General features: G+C 44.8%; 1 protein-coding gene across 1 annotated transcript in view; it reads right to left on the bottom strand.

Annotated features, from left to right (window-relative positions):
- LOC137301641 (cortexin domain-containing 1 protein) overlaps positions 1 to 17,489 on the bottom strand; it is a 67,954-nt gene extending 50,465 nt beyond the window's left edge. Inside the window, exon 1 of the mRNA XM_067971181.1 lies at positions 17,126 to 17,489. The gene's annotated coding sequence lies outside the window, so the exon portion shown is untranslated. The remainder of the gene's footprint in view (positions 1 to 17,125) is intronic.
- Between the last annotated feature and the right edge of the window lie 249 nt (positions 17,490 to 17,738).

The following is a 17,738-nucleotide window of genomic DNA, read 5'->3' as shown; positions in this document are numbered from 1 at the left end:
GTCAGCAACTTGTTACTGGATCTCCACGGGGTGATAAGGCAATGTAGGCCCAACAATGTTGTCATGTTAAGGAAGCAGAAAGGGCGTTCCCAATTGTTCCACCAATTTCTTGCTCATCGCTCCACCATTGGCGGCCGTGCCCTCAGCTGCCTAGGCTCCACGCTCCGGAATTCCCTCCTGAAACCTCTCCGCCTCTCTGCCTCTCTCTCTACCTTTAAGTTGCTCCTTAAAACCTACCTCTTTGGCCAAGCTTTTGGCCACCTGGCTCGGTGTCAAATTTTGTCTGATTACACACCTGCGAAGGTGCTATATAAATGCAAGTTGTTGTTGTAGTACAGTCCTGGGCTGCCCCATACACCTGGCACTGGGGCATCTCTTCTCAGGCCAGAGGATCAGAGAGGGCCTGGCAGTGAGCTAAAGAGCCATACCAAGGCAAGTTGAAAGCTTTTTTAGCTGCGCCCACCAGATCCTAGAGCTGTGGGGCCTTCTGACTGCTGCTCTCCAGCGGGCATAGGCCTGCCCCATAGGCCTGCAGCGGAGTTCTAGTTTTCTGCCCTGTTTTCCAGTGCTAGACCCAGCCAGAGGGCAAGCCTGTGCCGGAGTCCCCCAGAGCATGTTGATAGCTACCAAAGCTGCAGCTTGGCCTGGGCAAATAGTGCACTTTGGGGATGCCATTCCTATCTGATCCATAGCCCTCAGTGCTAAACCCTCAAGTCGCTTTGAATTTCTAGAGATTGAGAACACAGAGGGAATAACTAGGGATGAAGGTGGAGATCCCTAATTTCAAGGTCAGTATCATTCTTTTCCTATTATTCTTTCTCCCCAACTCTTAAGCACACAGTGAAGCACAACACACAGTACAAACTATGTAAGCATTGTTTGAACGGGTGTTTTGCAGCTAGCACTGTAACATATACCACTCTTATTTCTATAGGAATCCCTCAAGAACCAACTCAAGCTCCAAGCTGAATGGAAAAAGCTAGAACCGCACAGCACCCAATGTCACTCACTCCAGGGGGATTTGTGGCTTGAGGAGTGAGCACCAGGTAAATCACAGATCACAAGTGAGCAGGAGCAACTGATGGTGGCAGTGGAAGAGCAGGAATCTGCTTTTCGGAGGGTCAGCCTACATCCTTCCTCAGCTCCAGAGCCCAGGGATTCAGACCTCTTGGGGCTTTATTTAGAAGAGCACAAGGGTTTTCCACAGCCATTTAACACTTTCCAGAAACATGGTGTGCCCTGGCAGTGATTGGAGTGGAATCCGTGCAGTCGTGCATTATAGCCTTATTGGAGCTGCAGTCCACCCAGGGAGCACGTGCCAACTGCGTGGGCTCCTGCAGCATAGCCCCCAGCGGGAGAGGTCCATCACACATCCGGAATGCTTCTCCTGAATGCTCCCCACTGCTGAAGGTCTTGGACTCAAACGTACAGCAGGCTCTCTCAACCAGCTTCAACAGATTGGTGGATTGGACTAATGAAACCCAATCTTCTCAACACCCTGAGCTGATACACTTAGCAGGGGTAATTTTAACTTTGGGTGATATTGAATTAGCTGCCCGTCATCAAACATTGAAGTCAAATGTAAAACAAAAAATCAAGCAAGATGTAGAACGGGCAGCTGATCCAACATCACTCGTTTTACACAATCACAAAGTTAAAATTACCCCCGATTTCTTCTTTGTCCAGAGAGTTTCTTTCTGACACTGCAGAATAAGGTAGCAGCAGATCAAAAGGGGATCCAAGGTAGTTTGGATAATGCAGAGGACAGTGTTAAAGGTGTAGTAGGCCATGCATGTTGCACATGTGGACAGGATTCAGGTGAAGGTCTCGTCTATGACAACCTGGCCATTTCAGCAGTGATATCTTCAGGGTTATTTTCAGGGTCAGCTCTGCCCCAGGCTGTGGATGGGCCTCCTCCTCCAACTATTCCATGATTAGGCCTCTCTGGATGGTAAATTTGTGCAGCAGACAATGAAGATCTTGGGAGACCCTGTGGAGTAGCATTGAATCCAATACCCATTTTATGGATCGAGATTGCAGCAATCAACAATGTAGTGATACTACAATTTATATAGCACCTCTAACGTAGTAAAGCAGCCCAAGGAGCTTCACAGGAGTGATCAGACAAAAGTTGACACCGAGCCACATAAAGAGATATTAGAACAGGTGACCAAAAGCTCGGTCAAAGATTGGCTGCTTCAGCGAGGTCCTCAGATAAGGCCCCCCAGAGATGGCAGTGGCCCTGGCAGAACACAGAGAAAACAATCAAACTTAACTATCATGAGGAAGCAAGGCCACCACAGCTGAACCTGTAGGAAGATCATTACAGCAGAAGGAGAGAGTTTGAGAAAATCTAAGGGAGAACTGGATAGATATTTGTGAGATTATCCAGATGGATTGCAGAGTGTTTTCCAATACTTTCCTTTGTTGCTCCGTGCTGGAAATACACAGAACATTGGTCAGCATCGAGAAGAGAAAGGTGGGTTATTCCTTTCAGGTGCTAATCAACCTGCTGCGCCTTTCTGGTGTTTTCTGTTCTTATTTTGGAATACCAGTATTCACAGTGACCTGGTGCTGACTTTATAATGGTATCCAGTCAACCAATGCTGTCTTACAGGACATTGTACAACAGAATTAGGAAACTATGAATGGGGAGTGATCGGTTTTACAACACGACACTGGAGGGGAAACTAAGGGGGAAGAATTCCGAAGGAGTTCCCCTTATTTTTTGGTGGAAAAAAAATCAGTAGAAATGCCGGAGAAACCTCATAAATGGCAGGAAAATCGGGAAACCCCCGCAGAGATTCCAGATGAATGAGTCTGTGTTCTTTGTATATTGTTGGACTTGAACTGTACACCTTTAACCAAAAGAACTCTGCAACAATAGCAGGACGACTCTGCCCTCGATTATCACTCAGTGCGGGATCGGTTCGTGCAAGGGGAGGGCAACAAACTTGCATGTCAAGGTCCGGAGAGAGTTTAACTCCTGGGCCCCATTCCCATAGCCATCATCTGATTCCCGCTGGACCTCTTCTGGCCCTTGATCCAGATGGTTTGGCCTTGGGGGAAGCCACCCCCACCCAGGCTAAAATAGTAGATCGGGCCCAAGGACGTGATCGGAGCCTGACCTGCATATTTAAAAAAGGACCCCGGTGGCTTGGGGCAGGTGTCCTTGCTGCTTGCAATTTTAAATTGCAGTCGGTCAGCTCAGAGGGAAAGGAGTGAATCAGGGGAGTATCATAGGTGCAACCCTGGGTCCATACTCAAGTACAGGAAGCTTCCTAACTGTTTAGTGTGACCTGGACTTGTTTCTATGACCTGGAAAGCTGCAGGTCATTTGAGTGGAGTTGGTCGAGCAATTATGAGCTCTGAATTTTTTTTCCTAATTTATTACCAACTGAACATAACAAACATTACAAACTCTAACACATACTAAACTGTCTCTTGATTAATTCATTGCGCCACTGGGCCCAGTTCGTGAACTAGAGAACATTTGATAATTTCATTCATTGCAATATTTGAAATCAGGAAGTACAAGAGCAGCGTGTGTTATGGATTTTAACCAGTAGCAGCAGTTACACACCCCGAGGGGATAGTTTTGCTCTGGAGAGAGCCTTGTCCATGGAGGAGGCCAACGCGTGGCACAGCAGGAGGATGATGATGAACTGACTCGTGGAGCACCGAGCACCGGTGCATCAAACACCTGTGCAAATTATAATGATAATTGTCACATTATAATTATCAGAATTGTCACGATAACAAACCCATCCTTCCTCAGGTGACTGATATTGGACAATCCCCCTCCCCCTCAGTTCCCGGCCCCGTTTCCCCCTCCCCCCTTCGTTCCTTTATAAATGCTGTTCGTCTATAATTTCTTCCAGTTTGGAAGAAGGAGGATCCAAACCTGAAACATTAACTCATCCGTTCTCTCCACATTTTCTGGTTTTGTTTTATAAGTTTTTTCTGGTCTTGATGTGAACACAAAACAAGCGCTCTAAAATCCTAGAGAATTCAAACTGCTCAAAGAAACTTTATGATAAATAATCATAAAATAAAATACTCCATTTTGGGAATAGTGGTGAGTATCATTACATGTAAGAGGATGGTAGCCTACAATGAAAGGAGGCATTTTACCAGAAAGGATCGTGCCCTCAGTTTCATCTTTAATTCATTTCCTTCATTTCTGTCGGCAGTAAATGTAAAGTTGAACAGTTTTTTAAAAAAACTGAATAATCAAAATTCTGAATTTTAAATCAATAATTAACTTGCATGCAGGGAATTATAAGATTGGCCATGCTGTTGGAACACTGATTTCAATAAATGGATTATTGTACTCAACATATGACAGCACTTAGTCATAACAATCAAAATGTACCTTTTCCTCTTCCACTAACAATCAAACTAAATGTATTTTTATCTTTCCTTATTTTTCAGAAAGTACCAAAGGTTTTTGTGGCTCTCAGATCAACATTGCGATCATTTGAGCGTTTAATTATTAAACGTGCTTCTACCTTCTCTAAAATCCTCAAATGTGCTCTCACCATCCAGCTCCATGCCCAACTCATCCATCAAACCCTCTCCACCTTCCCCCCCACAGCACTGAGACGGCCCTGATCAAAGTCACCAACGACATCCTTCGCACTTTGTTAATGCGATTGCAGTGGGTTTACCTCCTCCTTTTCCTTGGCCTCTCTCACGTCTGACAGTCAATCACTCCACCCTGCTCTACTTTTAGCTCATCTCTCCCTGTTCCAGTGAACATAAGAACATAAGAAATTGGAGCAGGAGTAGGCCAATCGGCCCCTCGAGCCTGCTCCGCCATTCAATAAGATCATGGCTGATCTGATCCCAACCACAAATCTAAAGAACACAAGAAGTCGGAGCAGGACCCGGCCACATAGCCCCTGGGCCCTCTCCGCCACCCACAGGGCATTGACCGATCCGAACTCAGCTTCATGTCCAATTTCCTGCCCGCTCCCCATAACCCCTAATTCCCTTTACTTCTAGGAAACTGTCTATTTCTGTTTTAAATTTATCTAATGATGTAGCTTCCACAGCTTCCTGGGGCAGCAAATTCCACAGACCTACCTCCCTCTGAGTGAAGAAGTTTCTCCTCATCTCAGTTTTGAAAGAGCAGCCCCTTATTCTAAGATTATGCCCCCTAGTTCTAGTTTCACCCATCTTTGGGAACATCCTTACTGCATCCACCCGATCAAGACCCTTCACAATCTTATATGTTTCAATAAGATCGCCTCTCATTCTTCTGAACTCCAATGAGTAGAGTCCCAATCTACTCAACCTCTCCTCATATGTCCGCCCCCTCATCCCCGGGATTAACCGAGTGAACCTTCTTTGTACTGCCTCGAGAGCAAGTATGTCTTTTCTTAAGTATGGAGACCAAAACTGTATGCAGTATTCCAGGTGCGGTCTCACCAATACCTTATATAACTGCAGCAATACCTCCTTGTTTTTATATTCTATCCCCCTAGCAATAAAAGCCAACATTCCGTTGGCTTTCTTGATCACCTGCTGCACCTGCATACCAACTTTTTGATTTTCTTGCACTAGGACCCCCAGATCCCTTTGTACTGCAGTACTTTCCAGTCTCTCGCCATTAAGAAAATAACTTGCTCTCTGATTTTTCCTGCCAAAGTGCATAACCTCACATCACATCTCTGGCAATGGCTTCTTCCATCCTTACACGGTCATCCTGGGTGTGTCCAATGCTTCAATTCTCAGCCACCTTTCTTCTGGTCTACATTCTGCCCCTTGGTATCATCGCTTGTAGACGTGGGATAAGCTTTCATATGATGGCCAGATCTAGCTCTCCAACCCCAACCTTGATTCCTCAACCACCATCTAACTGCTTAAGTATTAAAATGAGCAAAAACTTCCTTCGGTACAACACCGACAAGACTAAAGACATCCTGTTCAGCAGCCACCAAAGCCTTAGGCCTTGATTCTATCCATCTCCTTGGTTGACCACTTGGGCTGGGCCAATGGTGCACAAACTCAGTGTCCTGTTTGATCCTGAGCTGAGCACGCCCCATATTCCAGCCACCAGCAGCTACTTCCAGCTCCGCAGCACTGTGCTTCCACCCCAGGTTCACCCCTACTGCTGCTGAAACCCCTCCTCCACATCCTTATCATCCCCAACACTTTGTTTGCTGGCCCCCACTTCACAAACTGCAACTCATTCAAAACCTGTTGCTCCCATCCTCGTCCACATTAAGTGACAGAGGGGTCACGGCTGGTTTTTCTGAGGAGAGGGTGATGGTGGTGGTTTTGAAAGGGAGGGGGGCAGTAGTGAAGGAGAGGGAATTATTTACAATGTCAGCTACCCAAGAGCCAGCAAGGGAAGTTGGGTGGTCAGTAGTTCTGTGGGAATAGGGTCAAGGGAGCAAGAAGTGGATCTCATGGACAAGATGAGCTCAGAGAGGGGATGAGGGGTAGATAGGAGAGAATCTAAAGAAAGAAATTAGATCAGGACTAGGGTGTGGAGAGCCTGGTGGTGGGGGGGGAGGGGGGGGAAGTTTGGCTTTGTTGGCAAGGGGAAGAGAGGGATGCAGCTGGATGGATATAAAGTAAACAAAATGATTTTGTGGCTCAGTTGGTAGCACTCTCACCTTGAAATCAGAAGGTTAAGGGTTCAAGTCCCACAGAGACCCAAGCACAAAATCTAGGCTGACACTCCAGTGCAATACTGAGGGAGTGCTGCATTGTCAGAGGTGCTGTCTTACAGATGAGTCCTTAAACCGAGGCCCTGTCTACCCTCTAGTGGGGACGTAAAGGTCCCATGGCACAATTTCGAAGAAGAGCAGGGGAGTTCTCCCTGGTGTCCAGGCACTGCACTGACAGGTCCGCCTAGAATTTGTGCTCCAGTCTCTGGAGTGCAGCTTGAACCCACGACCTTCTGACTCAGAGGCAAGAGTGTGCTACCACTGAACCATGGCTGATATCTCAGGGCTGAAGCAACTGTAGACATTTAATAGAAATTAGCTTGAAGGCAAAAATGAGTGTTTTCAATTTAATGCCTTGGGGTATAGGGAGTCAGTATAGGTTAAGGGAGATGGGTGAGCAGGCCATAATGCAGGACAGGATATAGCTGGCTGAGTTTTGGACAAGTTGAGTTTAGGGAGAGTGGGAAGTGATAGGGAGGACATAGGAGAAACCAAGTTTGCAGGTGACATGCGTATGGATATGGTTTCAGTGCAGAGGGTGTGGAGATAGGCCATCTTTCAGAGGTGGAAATATCTGGTCATGGTGATGAACAGGACGTGGAGTTGAAGCTCAGCTCTGGGGTGAACAGGACACCAGGATTTCACTCAGTCCAGTCCTTATGTGGCAGACCAAAAAGATAGATTCAGTCTTACACCCTCCTTCCATTAGTGACACTGCAGCACCTTCACTGGGAGAAGGTTGTAATTACAGCATGACCAGCTTCCATTGTAAATGTCGATGTAGGAATTTATAATAGAAAAGGTTAACAGGAAGTGTATGCAGTGACAAGGACCCTGAAATTCCTCCAGCCATGCCCATTTAACACTGCCCCTGTGCAGTTTGTGGGGTCAGGGGAAGGGCATCTCATTTGCATGGGCCAGGCGAACACTTTGCGTGCAACTTGGTCCGTTCATTCATTCTGCCAGAATCTCTGGCGCTCACCCACCCATTTGGTGGTGGGGGTGGGGAAGGAAGGAATTGTCTCGGCCCCCCCAGGCCCAGTGATTACCTCTTTGAGGGGGGTCATTCGCCAAACGTTTTCACAAAAATGGGTTCAGAGCTCCATGCTCCGCCCATATGTCCATTCACTCAGCACAACACCAGCTGAGGAGCAGGAGAGGAAGTGCCAGACGTTGAGAGTCTCACCCCTGGCATTGCCATTCGCTCCTTATTTGCCTCATTTAAAACATTGAAAAGATTCCCCCTCTGTCCTTTTGGGTGTGAGGTAGTGGGTGGTGTGGGAAGGTGGGGACTGCAGGGAAAATATGGCTTTCAGTGGATCACTTCCGACCCCCTCCTCAATCAATTATACTTCCCCATCACCTCCTCGCTCCCATTGTGTCCCCTACCCCATCACCTCCTCGCTCCCATTGTGTCCCCTACCCCATCACCTCCTCGCTCCCATTGTGTCCCCTACCCCATCACCTCCTCGCTCCCATTGTGTCCCTTACCCCATCACCTCCTCGCTCCCATTGTGTCCCTTACCCCATCACCTTCTCGCTCCCATTGTGTCCCTTACCCCATCACCTCCTCGCTCCCATTGTGTCCCTTACCCCATCACCTCCTCGCTCCCATTGTGTCCCCTACCCCATCACCTCCTCGCTCCCATTGTGTCCCCTACCCCATCACCTCCTCGCTCCCATTGTGTCCCCTACCCCATCACCTCCTCGCTCCCATTGTGTCCCCTGCCCCATCACCTCCTCGCTCCCATTGTGTCCCCTGCCCCATCACCTTCTCACTATCCATTACCCTTCCTAACACACCCTCACTACTATTGTTTCCTCTATGAACTACCTGTTCAACCTCTTTATCTTCCCTTCCCTCTTTGCTCCACTATTCAATCTCCCCATTCACAACTCCCAATGGCAGGTATTGAGAGACCAGAGGCCTCCTCACCGTTAATTGGTATTCCTCCTCCTATTTTCTCTTCCTGGTTCCTGCACAGAATCTTTCTTTGCTTTCAAAATTCAATTTGCTTTATTTAAACAAAAAGAAATCAAATTAGAATAAGGGAAGAAACTGCTCATGATTTTGTATCATTCACTTTGTCTCTCTCTGTCCCATAGGTATTAATTAGAATCTCTTCAGTGCCTATTTTAGCCCCAGTGCATTCTATAACCCAATATGTACTGAAGCAACCTTTTCCACATTTACATAGAAATGTCACCACACTTTCTTTAAAAGGAGTTCCCAGTTCAACTTGACTTGATTGAAAAGTCAGCCATTATTGCTACATTATTGTCGAGCAATGTAATTAAAAAGACTTTTATGACCTCAGGATGGCCCAAAGCACTTTAAAGCCAATGAAGTACCTTAGAAGTGCAGTCGCTGTTATAACGTAAGGAAACACGGCAGCCAATTTGCGCACAGCAAGGTCCCACAAACAGCAATGAGGGCCATGGTTTAACGTCTCATCTGAAAGATGGAACCTCCAACATTGCAGCACATCTTCAGTACTGCACTGGAGTGTCAGTCTGGATTACGTGCTCAAGTGGTTTGCAAGCATTTTATTTCTTTGGACCAGTGGAAAGATAAATTCCTGAATACATTGTATTTCAATTAATATCCTTCAGGATGTTTGTGAGAACTTACCATTAGAGGAATTTACCGCAATTCATCCATTAGATCGAGTCAAATTAACAGCCTAGTGCCAAGTCTTCCTGTGTGACATATTACATCAGTTTCCCCTCGACCCGTCTCTGCTTTTGCTTAGCGTGCAGAGTTTGGGACAAATAACATTGAATATAATTTGTAAAACAATAGCCAAAGGAAAGTACTAACCATCTGATTTACATATTGGGCAAAGATAAACCGCTGCCTCATTGGACCAATCCATTTGGCTACTTGCACAAATGATGTCCAATTTCTTCCCATCGTGATCTGCAGGCTCGAAGAATGAAAGAGGTCACATTTGTTTATTCAGCTAAATATGTTACACAATGGGACTCTAGTTATAGCTACTAAAAGGAATCAATGTCTAGAAAATAATTCTCATTAAAAAAAAAATCTGGTCGTCTTTTTTTAAAAATCAGCAATAATGAATTTCAAGTTTGGCAACCCAACACACTGCAATAGGGAAAGGAGCGGGGGGAGGGGGAATAACTTGGCCCACATCAGACTTGGCTCAGCTCACGAGATTGCCAGTTAGTATTTGTGATCTGTCTACCAGAATCCATTAGTCTCCGAGGTTTGGTTCTATTCTAATTACCATCTACTCAATGTCCTCCACATATATTAAGAAAACGTGATCAGATTTCAGAAGCTTCTAAAAACACTTCAAAAGCGCCCATGTGATTTTAAAACAAGCAGTGCATTAAACAAACAGGATCGGTTTGTCTCGCAGCTTGCATTGGGCTCAAAAGCATTGATTTGAATTTACATTTCTGGCTCAGTTTAAATTGCTCTGCATTGAGTCACAGTTACGTAAACTTTAAACAAGCACAATATCCCGGGGTGGTGAGGGGGTGGGGGTGCAGAAGAGCAGAGCAGTCCGAGCAAAGGATAAGCAATAAATAGCACAGACTAAACGGACAGCATACGCACTTTAAGGAAACTTTCTCACACTCCCAGATTGGCCTTGTGGGCAAATGTAGACCAGAAGAGCCCAGGTTTATTCCTGGCTTGTCTAATGTTAGCTGACCTCACCCAGGACAATACGACGTCTTCACTCACCCTGACTTAGGAAAAGAAAAACCAATGAGAGTACTGTGCTCGATTGCTATCTAGCTACCACTGCTGCAAAGGGCATGTGTGTGGGTGTCCGGTGAGGACAGGCTGTGATGACCTCCATGGTTGAATAGGCTACCCATGTGATGAATTGACACCTGGGTGATGTAGCGGAGGGATATGGAGCCAGACCATAGCTGGAGTCCGTATCTTCAGGGAGAGGCAGAAGACAAGAAAATAAACTGCAAAAAAACACTTGGAAACAGAATCATTAAGCACAGAAGGAGGCCATTCGTCCCATTGTGCCTGTGCTGGCTCTTTGAAAGAGCTAACAATTAGTCCCACTCCCCCGCTCTTTCCCCATAACCCTGCAAATTTTTCCTTTTTTAAGTAGAGGTCCAATTCCCTTTTGAGAGTTACTATTGAATCTGCTTCCACCACCCTTTCAGGCAGCGCATTCCAGATCATAACAACTCGCTGTGTAAAAAAACTCATCTCCCCCTGGCTTTTTTGCCAATTATTTGAAATCTGTGTCCTCTGGTTACCGACCCTTCTGCCAGTGGAAACAGTTTCTCCTGATTTACTCTATCAAAACAAACAAGTAACAAGAAATTCCCAGATGGCAAAAGTTTCTGAAGGAGCTGTGCAAACCCAGTCACTGGGGTTACATTAGTTTTGAAGGTTGTAATATTTCCTTAATAAAAGGCATGTCCTTTACAGGACATAGAACACAAGTGCTGAGTTTGAGCTTTTTGAACAGTAGCAGTACCTCCTGAAATGTTACGCCAGCTCTGCCCTCAGCCTGTCCGAGCATTAATTGAAATTGTGGCAATTTGTCTGTTCACAGATTTGCTTCAGTGCATTAATAACAGCGGCTTATCTCGAGCTTTGCGACTGCACCTGGCATTTTTCAGATTCCCGTTGGGCTTTGAGACCCTCCCCTTTTACAAATGGGGCCAGATTTTGCTGTTAGCCTCACCGTTATTTATGCGCAAATCGGACCGCAAATTTCGGCGAACACACACGCAGTTAAACGCGAAAATCCGAAGTTGCTGTCCAAGATGCGCTGCCCCTGCATAATCTGCGTGAAAATGGCATCTCGCTGTCTGGCTCCCTATTCAAATGTATTGAACGGCGTGAAGTTCCTGTACTGACGTGGTAGATACAGACTAAACTCGCCACAAAAGGTTAGGGCTTGTCCATTCCAGTCTAATTACCCTTTTAAAGGCGTGGTAAGTCTTAATTACTGCCAAACAACCTCTCTGGCACTGAAAATTAACTTTTACAAGTGTGGAATCTCATTCCTTTAGCTTTTAATTATTGTTGGAGATTTTTAAAAAAAATATAAATAATATTTTTTTAAAACTTTTTCTTTTCTCTTTCTTAACCCTTTTCTTTCCCTCTCTATTTCGCTTTCTGTACCCAATTTGACATTGAATTCACTATTCTAACTTCCTGGTTCAGACTGTGCACGGCTCAGTAACGATTCTTCGATCTGATTGGTTAAGGAGATATACAGCTGCTTGCCCTGTTCACACAGGTCCCAGATGCCCTGTAGAGGGGGCCGCGCTGTTACATCTCTAACTTACAGGAACTTGCCGAGCAAAACCCCATAGAAAGTCTGTGGGCATGTGCAAGTCCAACGAATGGCTCACAGTAAAATCCAGCCCAATGTGCTGAACCAAGACAGCCTGCAGTGTCTGGGCATGATGAGGGGATAGAAGTTGGTTGGAACATTTTGCTGGGTTTCTCCTCCTCTACCACCCACCCCCCCAAAAAAAAATCTCAGGATAGGTTCAGATGTAGAAAACCTGTTCACCAATGTCATCTCATCCTTTCAGGTTGCAAAACCTCACATCTTAGCATCACAACTCGAATGTCCACCTGAACAGATAGCGAGGCCTTTGTATAATACCACCTCTGACAATGCAGGCCTCTCTTACGTGCTCAAGGACTGGAGTGGGGCTTGAACCTTTCGACTAGAGACAGAGCCTGAGCCAGCCCAAGAAACTAAATGTGGACAAAGCAGGGAATAAACTGCTGTCTTTCTGGGTTTCTCGGTCAGCAGCACACAGACACAAACATTAGTAACAGCCATCCAGGCAGTTTCTATTTAAAATCAGGAATGTTCTTAGACCCACGCCAGTTGATAAAAATATTAATTTCACTCCTTAATCACAAAACCAAATTTATCAACAGCTGACTGCACTTTGGTGAATATTGAAATTCACCAAAGATTTGCCATCTTCACCCTTCAGAAGAAAGTGAGGAAGAATAGGAAGAGTAGGTGGTTACAGCATAGAAACAGACTGTAATCTCACTCTCCTGCTGCTTGCTCCCCATAACCTTGAATATATCTTTTTAAAAGAAATTGTAATGGACTCTGCTTCAGCAACAGTTTGTGCAGAGAATTTAATGTTCTAACCCTCAGGTACTTTTAATCTTCTCACGTCTAGTAAAAAGACAAGCCCTGATTTCTCAAATCCCTCTTCATAACTTCAATACTTTGAAGTATTTTAATTGGGTTGAGAGTAAATTGAACAACATTCTGCAAGGTTCAGATGAAAAGTGTAGCCGTGGCTCAGTGGGTAGCATACTCCCCCTTTGAATCTGAAGGTTGTGGGTTCAAGCCCCACTCCAGAGACTTCAGCACATAATTTAGCTGGCACTCCAGTGCAGTACTGAGGGAGTGCTACACTATCAGACGTGCCGTCTTTCTGATGAGATGTTAAAACCAGGCCTGCCTATTCAAGTGGACATAAACGATCCCATGGCATTATTTTAATAACAGGAGTGTTCTTCTGGTGTCCAGGACAACATTTATCCCTCAACCAACATCATTAAAACAGACTAAGGAATAATTTCTCTCATCTGATGTTTGTGGGATCATGCTGTGCACAAATTGGCTGCCGTGTTACCCACATTACAACAGTAACTACGCTTCAAAAGTACTTCATTGGCTGTGAAGCACTTTGGGACATCCATGAAAGGCGCTATATAAATGCAAATTCTTTCTAATATAAAAGGTCAATTCCTATCCTTCACAATCAGATCAAACTAATCAAATTGTATCTCTTCGAACTGAACAAGTGTATCTTCCTAATCTGGACAACTGGTAAATTCCACACTTAATTTAAATTTTGACGTTAAAACCTTGCTCTTGTTATTGGCCCAAAATTAAACAATAGTCACAAAACCACATTTATCAACACATGTTCACAGTCAACTGAACTTCAGTGAGTGGCTGATAACTAAATATTAAAAATCTCTCAGATTCACCAGCTCCAGTTATTATTCTCGCTCCTGATATCAAGGGACAATTACAATTAGCTCTAACAAAAGCAGAGAATTCTAGAAACACTCAGCAGGTCAGTCAGCTTCTACGTTGATGTTCCAGGTATGAACCCTCCTTCAGAACTGGAGGATATTAGAGGAACAACAGAAGGGAGGGGAAATAAATGAGAGAGAGGAAGTAGAATGAGCTGTAAAGAGCTTAAATGGAAAACAGGAGATGGTTAAATGGCTGAAGTGATATTAACACGAGAAAACAGAAAGGATAATGAAAGAAATTAAAGACAGTTAAGAGTAATGGAGAAGCAAACATCTGAGCTGGCGATTGGGCAGATCTGAAATGGAAACAGGAAAAGCGGAACAGAATCCAACAGCTCAGGGGAAGAATCACAGAAAGGTTACAGCACGGAAGGAGGCCATTCAGCCCATCGAGTCCGCGCCGGCTCAATACACCAGCTAGCAGCCTGACACCAAGAGTTCACATTGTCCCCCCAGCATAGTGTTCCCCAACCCATCTCCAAACTCCCTCTCCCCAAAAATACTGATTCCACAGAAGCAGCATTTCTCATCAACAAGAAATTGAATATTAAAGTTAAAGTCTGACATTATTAAAGTCAATAGTAAGGCCTGAGGCCTAACTTGTAGAGAGAACAGACCAGTTAACATTTTAGGTGTGGAATTTGCGATGAACTTCATTGGAACAGTGTAGAAAGTCAAAGATGGAAATGTCAGCATGGGAGCTCAGTGCTGTACTTGCAGACAGTTAACAATAAAATGCACGTTAAGTGAATTATGTTTTACTCCACAATATTTACCATGTCTGCAGCCTAGACGAGCCAGTATTTCTGTATAACCTGCTGGGCACGTTTTGCTCTTTCAACAACATACCAGAGTGCAGCAACATAACCAAGAAAATCATATTTCAGAAAATATTCCATTCTATTGGTTAAGTATCTAAGCACTCTTTTTAACAAAAGATCTATCCCTGGTGGTGATACAGTGTGTTAGGTATTGCACTAGTTTGATGATCCTCAGAATGGAAGGACACTAGCTCTCTCCAGGGATTCCACCCACTGAGTTCCCTATCTCAGCCAGGCTGATCAACAGGGGCCAAAGGAGGATTGAAATTGGAGGGGCCGGATGATACTGCTGTTGCACACTCATGATCCAGCTCAGGGGGTAGGCAGAGGAGCAGAGCACTTGCTTAGCCTGTTGGTCGGGAATTGTGTATAGAAGGAGGGGACATAAGGTAGTGGGAGAAATTAATTTTTGAAAAATGCAGTTGGACAATCTTGTTAATATTTAACCATAAATTTATAGCAATTAAATATTCCCCATAATTTAACATTAAACACAGACTGTTGATTCAATTGTCCACATCACCTTCTAAAGTCTAACAAGATTCTACCCACTGTATCAAAATACTGCAGATGCTGGAAATTTAAAATAAAGACAGAAAGTGCCGGAGAAGCTGAGCAAGTGAGGCAGCATCTGTGGAGAGGGAAACAGAGTTAATGTTTCAGGTCGAAGTAAACTTGAACTTTTAACATCTTCCAGTTCTGATGAAAGGTCCTCAACCTGAAACATTAACTCTGTCTCTTTCTCCACAGATGCTGCCTCACTTGCTCAGCTTCTCCGGCATTTTCTGTCTTTATTTCTACTCACCGGCTGTACCAGGATCAGTAATGTTACACCAGCGGAGTCTGCACACTCCCCTTTGTAGCTCTCTGGTAATAACTGTGAATGCGATAGACCTCAGGCCCTACTGTGCTGAGAATACCTCAAACCTTCATATCAGGAATAACCAAGAACTAGTCTGACATCTTGACAAATCACCGCAAAAGTAATCTGCGCCAGCTGAGGGAATCTCTCATTCGCTAATTCTAATTTCAGTAATGAAACTCCAAAACGCTCAGCCCGGATGATACACTAAAGGTGCAGTTCCCCGTTTCTCCAAGTCTACTTACTTGCTTTAATAAATTGAAAATCGGTGAAGCAGAGATTTCCACGGCCGGGACTAATGAGGGAGTAGGATTTCAGGAGGTGAAATACAGCAGTTCAAATAACTTCAGATCGAGAAGCCACTGGCCCAAAGTATCCAATTAAAGTGGTGACTGAGCATTGAATTTATACTAAGTGTAATCCTGAGAAACCCTCCAGCTTTAAATAATGATCCTTCTACAATTGCCCAGTAAAAATACATTTAATATGGAATTAACTCGAAAAAAACAATTCTGATTCATCTTTGGTTTGTGTTTCATGTTATATAACAGAGGTTTTCTAAACAACAACGGGTCGTTCGAAAGTTTTGTTTTGTTTAATCAATGGAGAAATAACTGAAATCCATGTTTACAGCCTGCTCTATTTCCCTCCTGAGGTCCATTATATTAAACGACAATATTTTACATTCGCCGCTTAATAAATATGTCCTCATTACCTCTTTACAGGCCAATTATTCTGTGCCCCCTTTGACCCTCTGCTAAATCAAAATCAATGTTTGGATAATGATGAACAGGTGAGTGGGAGCTGATTCCCTGAGTGCTGTGGTAACAGACCTGTCTGTAAAGAATGGGTTGCTGATTCGGTCTCACATTGTGCACCCAGGATCCCCACCCACTGTCACCCCTCTCTCCCACTGTCACCCCTCTCTCCCACTGTCACCCCTCTCTCCCACTGTCACCCCTCTCTCCCACTGTCACCCCTCTCTCCCACTGTCACCCCTCTCTCCCACTGTCCCCTAGAACATCCGAGACAGAATGGTTCTTTCAATCCTCAAACACGCTGCGGCTTTTCAGCCTGCGAGAAGGACAAAAACTCACCCGAAACCATTCGTTAACCGGCGCATGTCGGATCGATCCGTTATTTTTTACCGGAGTTTAAGCGACTCAGCACTAGTCAGAACAACCCGACCGCTGCTTCACAGAACTCTCATATTAACAGCTGCTTTCTCACCAGTGACTAGTAGCGGACTTGGTACTCAATCCTCCAAACTTACTCCAAACTTTAAAGCTGCAGAAAATTACACTGCTTCTTTCCAGAAATCAATTACTGGGTAAATCTGACTACAACAAAACAATGTTCTAAGACTTCTGATGCAGGCTAAATATAAATTATTCATATAGTCTGAATCCCGTCTCCAGATAATCTTTTCTCTGATTTCTTCCCAATTAAAATAGAAAATCAGAAATAAAAGTCAACTAAACTATCTGTGGAAAGTTTATATGTGACTGCGAGCATTAGATTTTATTCCCAACGATGAGAATCAGGTGCTGTCTGATCAGTTCACCCAGAACTAATTCGTCCCCTTCAGGCTACACACTGCAGGAGTAAGAGCGGATTCTCCCGGACACAGCCCCGCTTGTCTCAGTCACGGGTCCAACTCTTTCACCAGCGGGTTAAATCTCTCCACTCGCTCGGCTAAAGCCGCCTTATTATCATTATTACTTACTGCATTGTCTCCTCCGTGCACTCCGCAGTGACCGTCCCATCCAGCCCCACATGCTGCTATTAACCGAAGGGTTTCATTCAGCAATTCCCATCCACCTGGTGTCTGCAGCTCTGAGGGAGGCTGCAGCCTCAGTACCGGGGGCTTTGGTTGCAGATCCACGTCGACCTATCCATAGCCTTTTGCATCTGCTGGGTAAGCACTTGGAGGGGGTTTCTACAATGAAACAACCAGGAGGTAGAGCCTTCAGGTCAGGGGATGCCCTCCTCGCCGGCTGTTTCTACAAAATACAAAAGGGATTTATGTAAGAAGGGTCACTAAGGGCTGTTAAAATTAGGTTTCTTTTACCACAAGTAAATGTTCCAAAAATAAGAGTATGTTGGCCCACAGATCTTTGAGTGATGTGTAATTTTCCTGAATGTCTAAATGAATGAATGATTAGCTTCAGCGAAGCCAATATTCAGAGAGAAACTGCACGATCATTTGGCAGTTAGCCAATGCCAAGCCTTCAGCTTATACTTTTCCTTTAATGGGAGCCTCGAATGACTAATGTCATTTTGATTGCTCAGAAAAAAAATCGTTCAGTGATGGGCGCTTTAACCTTCGATTGGTTGCA

This window comes from Heptranchias perlo, chromosome 34 (genome assembly GCF_035084215.1).
Source record: "Heptranchias perlo isolate sHepPer1 chromosome 34, sHepPer1.hap1, whole genome shotgun sequence".
Taxonomy (NCBI): domain Eukaryota; kingdom Metazoa; phylum Chordata; class Chondrichthyes; order Hexanchiformes; family Hexanchidae; genus Heptranchias; species Heptranchias perlo.
This window is presented reverse-complemented; position numbering and strand designations above follow the sequence as displayed.